Here is a 13043-nt window from a genome sequence, read left to right as displayed (position 1 = left end):
CCTTCGGGAGAGACTAATCCCATGGTCACACGCACTGATCTTTTAGAAAGTCTTACGTGCAACTAATTGAGTCGAGGGTTAATCGGATCCTGGATGGTGACCCCAAGGAATCCATTGCTTCTTGGGGTTTCAAACACTTGACCTACCTGTCCTAAGGAGCTTATCAAGACTCGACTAGCCACTAGGCCAACCCCTTGAGGTTGTGCTAAAGAGAATCTTATTCATATGATTTTTCAAGAAAAATTGTGACATTTTCTAATGAACTAAGAAAATTAATCACCCAACAAAAATTTCTAACTTACAAAGGAACAACTGTGATAAATAAATCTGGGGTTTCTATTCTTAAAACATTATATTTATTTTTTCTGATTTTAATTTTTGTAAATACAAGTTTGTTAACATCTTTGATTTTAATTATTATTTTAATGACTCGTCAAGTAAAATCGTAATTCATGTCAACTCGACGTATTGAGTTTGGGAACAAAGCTCCACGAAAATAAATTAGTATCATACATGGGTCAAGATTCATGGATTCATGAAAAATGGCTCATATAGAATCACACAATCCCTACTATTAAAATAAGAAATCAATCAATTGTGATATAACATATTTCCTAAGGAGGCATGATGTATTCTTGAGATATATCTCAATAATTGGATTTCATGTTTTAGAATTATCTATTTTATGAGTCATTTTTATAAATTTTTGTGTCTCTAAGATAAATCGCAATCATTGATATCAATTCAAACGCGATGGAATTTATCTTAGTGATATATAATACACTCGGGATATGTGTTTTATCCAAATCGTTTCATTTTACGTATTAACAGTCTGGATTTCATTTTTTTTTTTTCACAAAATCTCGACCAACCAATGGTCTTCTCCACACCAACTTTTACTAGCACAGCCTAATATGTGTGTTAATTCTTTGGTGATTTACATAAGAATTGTGATGCTATAAGTAAAAATTGGTGTGACAAATAGAATCTATCTAAAACTAATAAGGGTGTTATTGTAAATTTTGGAGCATTGCTCCTGGTAGAATCAAGATTTGGAAGAAAAAGATGGGATAATTCTCAAAAGAGAAGATGCTCTATTTCGGATCATGGATCGATGAGAGATTCTATTGCCGAACCAACTTTTGAGCACCCCAATTCATACTTAAATCACATACAATTAGTACACATCTTGGGTTGCTCTTAGTAAAATTTGGTGTGGCAATAATCTCTCTTAAATTAATGGATGAGAGAATATTCTCAGATCACAAATATCAAGAATATTTAACGGTGTAGACATAATTGGCTATATTCTTCTATAAATATTCTTTCTTTATTTGGTGGGAAGGCCAACCATTAAATCAATCACTACGAAGAAATCCTACCCGTCCACGTCATCTAGAAATGTCCACACATATTGCATCGTTGATATTGCTGGGACTTTTCCAGACTCCAATGTCGTTGGATACGTAGTGTCCAACATACTAAAGATACATGTTCTCCTCACACTGCCATTGGACAGTGGACACTTATGTGTCCGGCCGCGTTGGACACTAGAGTTTCGTTATTTCTGCAGCTGGGGGTGGACAAAGACCATAAACAATAGAGAAATCCTTTCCTTACTAAGATAGTGAGGGAAAAGATCTTATTAAGCCTCATCCACCGTCAAAAGGACCTTGAGATGTGTAAAATATGACCTTGAGATTTATGCTTTTTTCTTTGGATGAGACTTAGTAAGGTTAGTCGGACTCTAAACAATATGTTAAATACCCTTAACAACCCCTAACTTTCTTTGTAATTACACTCATAGTCCCTAAAGGACTCTTAAATGTCAACCTAGGGTTGAAATTTACTCGGACCATATTTGAATTATTTGAATTTTTTTACTTGGATCTGAAAAGGTATTTGAATCCAACTCAGATCCCACTACATAAAACCATATCTGAATTCATTTTCACTTAAATCAGATCAAATTATCTAACCCAATCTGAATTGCTTGATTCAGGTCAAGTCGAAATAAATAATTTTGAACTGTTCAATTATTTTTTGCTATACTTCTTTCTTAGTATTATTTTATTTTACTATTATAATCTTAGAGTTCATGTTTGTTAAAGTAATAAAAAATGATATTTTGAAAATCTTAAAATTATAATTTTCAGGACAATATATCATTCGGATTTAGGCAGATATAGAGATGGATGCATACCTGACCTAAATCTTACTTAGATCAAGACACATCAAACCGTATTCAACCCATTTTTTATTCAGATCTACTCCAAGGGTCCAAACCCGCTTCGGATTTTGAATAAAATCCAACTCATTTTATTCCCTATACTAACCTAGCTCGTGAGTAAACTTTGAAGGGTGATTTACAGATATAAAGATGCCCTCCATATTTTCTTGAATATTTAAGATAATCAGTATTTTCAAATTGATGACACATACCCCTTGACCTAAGTCTTCAACAGAAGATGAGCAAATAAGGCCTAAATGCCCTCATCTTCAATCTCAAACCAAAACACCTTGGTAAATTATTTTTTGCCTATTCTTCTATTTCTTTGGGAACCATAGATATGCACACCTCGGGATACACTTTTTTTAAATGGGGAAGTGCAATCATGTATTTGGAGACATACAAGTCTACAGTTCCCGAACTTGTCAAGTCAGGGAGTCGATTGAGTATGTCACCAGGCGGCTCATAAACAAATTAACCAAGAAGTATTCAAATTTTAGTCAATTGAAAATCATGGATGGGTTTTGGATTTGTTTTTAGGCTTGATTCATTATTGGAAATGAATCATCATAAATGCTTTCCATATCAAGTCTTCATGTACACAAAATTTAGTCAATTTAAAGGGGTTTGGAGCAGACATGAAAAAACATGATTAGACTGCATAAAGTCTACAAAATACGTTGTGAAGGACAGTTCATACAATAAAATAATCATTAATACGTAGGTGCTTTTGTTGTATTAATTGGATTCATACATTTGATATTAAAATCGTTTAAACCTCATTAAGAGTGACCACGGGAAAAGGTCACATGGGAGCTCATAAAGAAGGGCAGTAGAGTAAAAGTTACTATCAAATGGGCATTGAGGGCATCATCGGATGATTTAGGAACTTAAAGAGGTACTCACGACAAAATCCTCGAAATAGGAAAAATTAAATCCCTGAACAAAGTGTACCAGAGCGAAAGCCGCCACAAAATGTGCCTTCAAGAATTTCAATTGTGGAGCATTTGGTGTGCTACGACCCTGAAGAGATGAAGGCAACATCTAGGTATTTTTGTTGAATTAATTGAAATTATATCAAGCGAGTCCAAAGAAAAATGACAAAACCAAGTGTGAAACGGCTAATATAGCCAATTCAATCAACATCAGGATGACCCACATAATAAAAATGATCGAGAAGATAGTAAAGATAATCCGTGACGAAACTAGAATTTTAAGGTACTAAAGAATATGTTCCACCATAAAGAAGTGTTTAATAGTAAATGTTGTAGTCCATCCTATAATATGGATTAGGACATGTCCAAGTGAAGTACCAAAGTGCACTTACAAAGCTACAATAGATACTAATAATAGAAATAGACTTCACATTAACAACTCATTGTACCATAGTAAAGAAAAATGTGATCCACATAAAGTAATAAGATGGATCCACTCGAAAAGGGGTTGAAGACATGATGAGGATATTGAGGACCTAAATTCACGGGAGATTTCAAAACTTAAAACTCAACTTATCATGGATGTCCATCGAGTGATCAAGTCACTGATTTGACTTTCACTATATGAAAATTGGAAAATTCGACAAAAAAAATTAATTGGCCAAGGCCCACGGGTTTTAGAAATTGAAAATTTTGATGTTCCCAAATTTGAGGGTTTAGAGTTGTCAAATTTCTCTCATTCTTCATTAATTTGACAGTTTCGACCCATCAAAAATAAAATTTTGATAATGAAAAATTTGATGCCAATTTGACCCTTTTGTCCATCAAATTTGGATTTTTTTCACATTGTGTTTGATTTATTAGGGGAGTCCATATAACATCTCTTATTGATATATGGAGGGTTTTTTAAAGCTTCTTGAGAGATTTATGTGCCTCCATTGAAGAAGGGTTGAGTGGATTTTAGGCATTAGATTTGTACATTTCTTAGGGTTCTCAAATACAATTTTTTGTGCGTAAATCCATGAATAGGAGAGTAACATTGATGATGATGAGGTCCACAGATAAGTCATCCAAATATTCATGAGTTGACGGGTCCAAAAAATGTATACTATGGTATTTCCTCCAAATATATTCATAGATAGATAGATGGATAATGGTTGATTCTATTTTTTTTTTTTTTCCTAAGCAAGTAAAGATTTAAATAGTACTTTACAAAGAATCAAGGACACACTCCAATATTTACAATTTTGAAAATCTAAATGAGGCCAAACCCATTTGATCTCCATTACAAGATCTTCTAACTCTTTGTGGCAAATCTAAATGTAAATATGGTAAGAAATGAAATTTCTCTATAATTTTAAAAGCAATAATTAATTATGAGTTGTTGGTGATAAATATATGAAAGAGAAGATTATTAATCAAAAAGTAGAAGGTAATTGATAGGGACTTAGGGACATGATGATTGTTTTTTGTGATATAAAATGAATGATTAGACTTTTTTGCTACTCACCAACCCTACCCAATTAGTGATCCCTAGTAAAATGGCTAAGCTTTTTGGCTTTTGGTGACTTGATTAGAGCATCTTATGCTTGGAAAATAGCTTTCCTTTCAACTGTTTATGAGAGTTTGTTGAGGTAATATGATGATTACATTAAAGTTATTAATACAGATCACCCACTAAGGTTAGATGAAGTTGGGTCTTGTCTCTACCAATAATTAAAGGAAAAAAACTTCCATGGGCACATGTACCCAAGTAGGTGATGAAGCCAGAGTCATCCGTGGAGACCCATTCTTGAATGAAAACATACACTATGTGAAAACTGGAAAATTTGATAGAAAAAATTGACGGGCCAAGATTCACGAATTTTAGAAACTGAATTTTGACGGTTTAGGACCGTCGAAATTCTTGATGTTTCCAGATTTGACGGCTTAGAGCTGTTGAATTTCCCCCTTCCTTCATTAATTTGAAAGTTCTGACCCACCGAAAAAAAAAAAATTTAACAATGAAAATTTTGACTCCAATTCAATTTTTTAGTCCGTCAAATTTGACCTTTTTTCACATTGTGATAGAGATCTTCAAGATCCATAATAATCTATGATTTTTTTAATTATTAGGACTAATTCCTTCATTTAATCCCTTTTTAGACAATTTTCCTATTTTAGAAATGTTTTGTTTTGTCAATAACTTTAGTTGTAAAAGTTAGAATCACGTATCATCAATTCTCATTTTTACTATTTTTTTAAGGTTAAGTAGTTTCAATTTTCTCGTTTAAGTCATTTTTACTATTTTATTATTATTTTAAACTATTTTTATGTTTTATTAGGATTTAAAAAAAAAAATCTATAAAAAGTTATAATTACTAGGCAAAAAATTATTTTCAATTTAATAAAAATTTCATTTTGAGATCTCCTTTCTGATGGATTCCAATTTTTTTTTTTTAATATTATTGTTTCATGTTGAATCATTTGTACGTGTCAATCCTTAGATCTGGTGATATATACAATAAAAAAAATTTAAGAAACACAAGATTTACATGATTCAATTAGGCTTATGTCTACAAATGAGAGATGAGAGAGTTTCACTATGTTTGTGAAGGTTAACAACGCTAACTTATAAAATTGTAGCTTTCCCAAATCCAAAATTAACTCCCCCTAATCTAAAAGGTCATAGTTACCCTTATGTCAAATATCCCTAATAGAGTTCACAAACACTTTCTTGACTAACATAATGAGGAAAAAGGCCTTATTAAACCTCAACCATCAACAAAAAACCCTCGAGTACTTGTTTTAAGAATCTCGAGGCCTTTTTACGGTGGATGAGACTTAGTAAGACCTTTTCTTTTCATCACTATGTTAGCAAGGTTAGTCAGACTCAATAGACTTTTGTTGGGTCAAGAGCCCTCAAGATTGAGTACTTAATGAACAGTAACCTCCAAGACCTTAATTCAATATGTCTTACATCTCAAAGATATGAATAAGAGGATTCATGGAGGTATATTTACAACCGAATCTGCATCAGAATTTGCACGTAACATCATAGAAGTTGACTGGAACAAGTGACAATCATGTAGTCTACATAAGTCATCTTGAGGTGCTAATTATTGCTTATGTCCATACAAGACATTATAAGGATAGCAAATCTTTTATTAGATTTGCATCGACAGCCTAATGGTGGCTTCATGTAAACTTCCTCAACTAAGTGGACATTAAGAAATGGCCTACCAACATCAAGTGCTGGAGATCCCAATCATGAATAGTAGACATTGAAAGTGAGGTTCTAACTGTTCTCATTTTGAGAAATATAGGAGCAAATTTCTCACTAGGATAACATTTGTTAGAACCATCAACTCGACATTTATTGAGCTTGACTCGGCTTGCTCGATTTTGAAGTGCCTCGGGCTCATAATCACGGGAAATAATTCATTGTGTCAACTTGACTGACTCAGCTCGAAAATGAAGCAAGTCAGATCAGAAACTTGACCGAGTTATTTGGTTGTACATAATATTTCGTGGGGGATAAAGATATTATTTTGTTTATTTTAAAATATATTTTTAATATTTATAAAATTAATATTTTATTTGACTCGTCCAAGTCAACTCATAAGTTTTTGAGTTGACAATTGACATGACTTGACATTACAAGTTCAAGTTTTCGAGTTTTAAAACTATTGTTAGAAGTTTGCTGAAATCTATCATAATTTCTGTCGCTCTCCGAATTTTGGATCCCCTATTCTGCTCATGATCCATGACTCAACTTGTGAGTCAGGACTACGGGTGAGATCAAATATATATATATATATATATATATATATATATATATATATATATATATATATATATATAATTAAGGGATCAATATATATCATTATTTTATTTTTTTCTCACACCCAGGGTTCGAGATTCACGAGTCGAGTCATAGATCATATATTTGGGAAACCGGGGCACGACAATTTCAAAAAAAAAAAATTAACATACAAAAAAATTTAGTAATAATAATAATAATACTAACAACAATACCTTCTTAAAAAAAACAACAGCAGCAATAATGGACAATACACCATTCATGGGCTTTTCTAGATTGGAGCTTATATTAGCCCACAAAGAATAGAAAATTCTCTATTAGGAAAAGTTCTATGATTGGGCTTTCTTGACAAAGCCCACAAACACTAGGATGAGGTTTCTGTAACGATATTCAATCTTCTTTATGAAATTCTTGTATTTTTTTTTTTTTTTTTTTATGGGTAACTAAGTTGGGCTAAAAGGGCCCTATTAAATGTATGAAATTCTTGTATTCTTCTTCTGTGGAAACCAAACATAAAAGAAGATATAGAGGGTTTCCTCACTTGACACACTGAATCTGAGTGTTGGGTGGATCATGGTTTTAAAACTTGGTTTCACGTTTTGTCTCGTCCATGCCAGATACCGAGTCGTCTCAGACAAGTTTTCCAATACATTTGAGATGTCACGTTCAAAAAAAAGAAAAATGAATGTGGAGTTTAATATCTCGTCCGAAAAATTGACTTGCCCATTTGTCTCATCCATGCTTACGTCTCGATCTCGGACAAGTTTTGAAACCATGGGGTGCATTGGCCGACAAACATGATCTGATCATGGAATGGCAACACCAATTCAATTTCTTATTATCACACAACTTATAACAAAATGACTTGGTTGTGACTATATATATAGCTATCTATTACCGCATTCTTTTAAAATTTCCCATTTTTAAATTACTGTACTACCAAGAGTATTTATTAAATGGATTTTGTTAACATGTGCCCTAAGAGCACGCGTTAAAGTGCAATAGATACACTTTTGGAATCGGCTTTGTACCAAAAATGCCCTTAAAATTGTTTTTTATCAAAATATCCTCAGATTTCAATTTCCAAAGTGTATTTATTGAACTTTAACGTGTGCCCTTAACAAGAATTAAGAGACTTTTTGTCTCATACCGCCTCCCCTCTCCGAGTTTTGGGAAGGTGGGAATGTTTGCGAATAGAACAACCCGACACACTTCAGCCTAGACCATAGCTTTCTAATCCAAAGCACAACATCATTAAAGTAATAAATAGTAGACGTTCGCTTGGTACTCTAGTACTTGACTTGGTTTGTGCAAGTTCAAAGTTATTTGAAGCTTGGATACATTTTTCGGAAGCTTTACCAAATGAGATAAAGTTGATTATGACTAATAGGTGGGATGCTTCAAGAGTTTCCTACTTACCAATTTCTTTTTCACGAGCTAGATTCTCTAGGTTCCTCGAAAGTGAAAGAAGGTCTCCTTGTCTTAATCCTCTGAAAGTCATATAGTTTGTATCCAATTTTCTTCGTTTCCTTTAAAGTGAAAGAGGGTCTCCTTGTCTTAATCCTTTGAAAGTCATATAGTTTGTATCCAATTTTCTTCATTTTGTTGCTTGTTTACCTACACGTTACAATGCCTAAGAGAGTTTTAGCGGTAGATCTACACACGAGAGAGAGAGAGAGAGAGAGAGAGAGAGAGAGAGAGAGAGATTTACGAGGGCAGACCTCATTGTTGCATTTTTATTATAAAAACTCCCTTTGGAGTTCTAATAACTCCAAGTAACTTACTTTACCAAGTTTGTTACCCAACAAACCATAGAATAACCCACAATATTTATAAGATTAACTACATATAATACCTTTAGTTCTTTACATCAAATACATATTAAGTCATCTCCCTCTTTTTAACATCTATTCTTTACCACTACTGTGCATCAAGCCCAATTTTTTTAATCCGACTTTTACCGACCACTCTTTCAAATAAAATGACTTAAATACCCCAATTTTTAAAGTGTGAAAAAGTCCTTGTTTTGCTTCTCAAAACCCGTCAGGTATACCCTACTCTTCAAAGAATTATTCATAAAAAATAGGAAGAAAATTCATTTTTCTTGAAAAATACAATTTTAAGTATTTGATTTCATATTTTCCCAAAATATGAATCAAGAAAAAATCCTACAAATCTGAATCCAATAAATTCCACTTTAACAATTAAACTCTATATAATCAGGGATAGTCAAGTTAGCTTTTAAATAGAGACATTCTATTGTCACACCAACTTTTACTAAGAGCCTCCTAATTCATGTGATATCAAAGAAGAATTTAGCATGTATCATGGGGTGCCCTTGGTAAAAATTGGTATGGCAACAGAAGCTTTCTTTCTAAAATTATAAAAATATCATTTTCTTTTTAATATCATCCTAAAAATTCCTCTAATTGATATTTTAAAGAGTTGTGATTTTCTAATGCCCCTATGACACACGCCCCTGACGTGGCATGGGCTAGAATCATAGATTTTTTCACCCTTGGACACACAATTGTACATCCCCATAAATATGTGCAGTTGTGTATCCCGAGAAAAAGAATCTATGGTTTTGGCACATGACATGTCAGGGGGCGTGTGTCAAAGGGGAGTTACAAACAGAACTTTATAATACATGTGGGTTTGCACATACCCCCTAGTCTACTAATGAATGAAGAAGAGAGATATTAGCAACATGGTTGTAAATATAGTCCCCATCTTTTTAAGTACATTTCCTACCACTTCAATCAAGAATAGTTTTGTTATAAGCAAACTCACCTATGGGTCTGGTCCTCCAGGGGACAAGAATGCAATGTGAACAAGGTCTATGTGTCCCATGTAAGATAGACCCAACTCAAGTATGAAAAGGCCTACAAATTCTTGCTCAAGAAAAACTTTAAAACAGGAAGTAGGGCCAATTCTTGTTCCTTCATTAAATTGTGTCGTACTTGTCGCTGTTGGGTCATTTCAATCGACCTTTCTTTTTTCGTAATTTATCACTTATTGGAGCTATTCTACTTAGGGTGAATTACCATTTCGTGAGCTGAAAATGAGTTATTTACGATTCTGGCTAACAGTTCATTTTAATTATCAAAATGTGAATGATCAAGTTTTCGTTAAAAAAAAATTCAAAACAGTAACGAATTCGGCAGTTTTAAATTGCCTATTTCTCAGGTTTAAAGTGACTATTTCCAATTAGTCACTTCAAACTTGCAAAATAGTCACTTTAAAAACCTCCGAATTCGTTATCGTTTATGTTTTGGTAATTAAAATGAACAGTGAGCCAAAATCATAAATTCAACAAAATTGATCACACACACACACACACAATTCTTTCTAAGAAGTCAGTATGGTAATAGACAAGACTAAAAGGCCACATGGAGAATCCTTGGGCCCAATGATCTATGACCATCCGACCAATCTCTTGGAAGATTTACATGAGAAATGATTTTTAGCCATTAGATGCAAATACTCAAAAAATGACCAATACAAAAGTTAGATATCTTCCCATGAAAAATGTTCAAATCTAATAGCTAGTAACCATTGACCAAGTTAGTTTTAAATAAAATGACTATAAATAACCGCATGAAAAATGCTTATATATAACGACTAGTACTCATCGATCAAGTTGATTTTTTATATATAGATCCACCATGTAATGCACACAAAATTCATGGAGTCAGTGAGCTCAAAAGAGTGTACCATCCAACATTTATGAAACACGAGGAGGGTTCATGGTATATTTATTGTTTGTGGACCTGTTTAATCTTGGACCTCCACTTTTAAGAAAGAGAAAACACCTTTTGTCACATTGTTCCTACCCTTCAAGGCCTCTCACATGTGAAGGATAAGAGAAGCCAGCCATGTATTTTTTATAGACTTTTCTGTTTTTTTTTTATTTTTTATTAATTAAAAAAGGGAAAGGGAATGGAGTTGTTATGTAATATATAGATGCATGGTGAGGAATGAGGATGAAATACTCCAACTTGCAAAAAGGTAACACTTCACATAACACAAACAATTTATGAAACAAAGTGAGCAGGATCTCGTGATATAATCATAACTTTGTTTAAGGCAAGCAAAGGAGTTGACTATGTTAGTCTGGCTCCCAACCTGATTAACACTTTTGGACATGCCACGTGAATGAAAAACTAGCTATAGCCAATTACTTGATACATGGGGTAACTAGCTATAGCCCTATTTCTCTTCACGCGGCATGCCTAAAAGATCTAATCGGGCTAATCCCACTTATTATAGTATTTCAAGAGCATTTCCCCTATATTTACAATTTTAAAAATCTAAATGAAGGTATATGTTAAAAATAAATAAATGCAAGATAAGATATAATCACACAAAAAAACACATAGATTTTACGTGGTTCCCTCAAGATTGAGATACGTCCACGGAACACACCGATTCCACTATGAAGAGAAAATTCACAGTTATAGATTACATATTTTTATCAAAATGAAAAATATAAATACCCCAAGAAATCTAACTAGGATTTTACGTAATATTAGCAAAATTACGAAAATACCTTTGAAAAATTAGCTTGAACAACGTAAACTCATGGTTTGATTTACAGTACCTCCTTGTTGACCAGTACTATCAAGATTCACAAACCACAATAATATATATACATGTAATCTCCATTCTTCAGATAATAATCTTCGAACACAATGAGTTAACCCAAAAAAAAAAAAAAAATCATAAAATAGCCTCTATACAAACATCTTTTAAGTGAGAGATATTGTATCATAAGCGGATAGAGTGCGTCAATCAATTTTTGTTTGGTATATACCCCTTTGGTCCTTACTATGTAGGCCCAAATGGACCATTAAGTATATTTGGCAAAATAATATTAATTCTTTGATTTATTTATTTATTTATTTATTCTTGTTGCATTAGGAAAACGTTACCATAATAAAAGAGGTTAAAAAATATTAGAAGGTAAAAGGTAAAATGAATATATATTTTTTGGGGAGTTATTCAAATAATTGTTTTTGATAAAAAATTACCAAGCTTTTACATGTAAGTTCCACTGTACCTTACATGAATAATTTCCATTTAAACCTAATAAGGGTTGACTTTTGTCTCTTCACATTTAAAGAGAAAAGTCAAACTCTAATTCCTTCTTGCATCCACTCTTTGTCGGCCACGTGTCATAACCTAAATACTGAAGTCTCCATCCCTTTGCAGTCGACACACATAACGAAATGAGATGAAGGTTCTTGATGTGGACAATAGCAAATTCATATAAAAAGTTGGTTTCAAATTTTTAATATTTTTCACTTGGTTTCACATAATTTATATATTTTGAACTTTGAAAAATAGCTTGGCTTCATATCATCTCATCATTCCAATATAACAAAAACAAAACAAAAAAAACTGATTCTCACGATCTGATGCTTGAGAAATACCCAATTAGTTGACAAATTGTGGACTCATTTGGGTCTTCAGTGAACACGTTTTTATATAAGCACTTTTCTTTGATTTACCGTTTCTGTTAGTGCGCGAAATTAACCAGTTGGCAAGATTGATTTTTGAAGCGGATTTTAAGATCTAAAGAAATTAAGGCATTTGGAGAACAAACAACTTCTTCATGCATTTTTATAACTATGCTTAAAGTTTTGAATATTAATTTTGATCATTTAAATAAATGTAAGAATATTATCATCCAAAAATATTGAAATTTAAAGTTTTCTAAGATTCTTGCAGAAATTGGAAGCCAAATGAGTGTCTCATCCGCTTCTTGGGCATCTCGATTCCATGAAAAACCATTTTAATTAATTTTAGTTTCCAAAGTGTACTTTTTTTGTGGGTCTTCTTAGTGTGTGCCCTAAGTGCAATAAATACACTTTGCTAATAAGCATCTTAGGGTATTTTGATATAAAAATATATATATTTAAGGGCATTTTCGATACAAAATTCAATTTTCAAAGTGTATTTATTGCACTTTGAGTGTGCCCTTAGGGCAGATGTTAACAAGACCCTTTTTTTATTTATTAAAAAGCGCTTTCAGTAGCTAAAAGAGAGAAAAGCCTTTTAAGCAAACCAAGAA

The sequence above is a fragment of the Akebia trifoliata genome, chromosome 9 (genome assembly GCF_017979445.1).
Source record: "Akebia trifoliata isolate Shusen 1 chromosome 9, ASM1797944v1, whole genome shotgun sequence".
In the NCBI taxonomy this organism is placed as follows: domain Eukaryota; kingdom Viridiplantae; phylum Streptophyta; class Magnoliopsida; order Ranunculales; family Lardizabalaceae; genus Akebia; species Akebia trifoliata.
Note: the sequence above shows the minus strand (reverse complement) of the source record.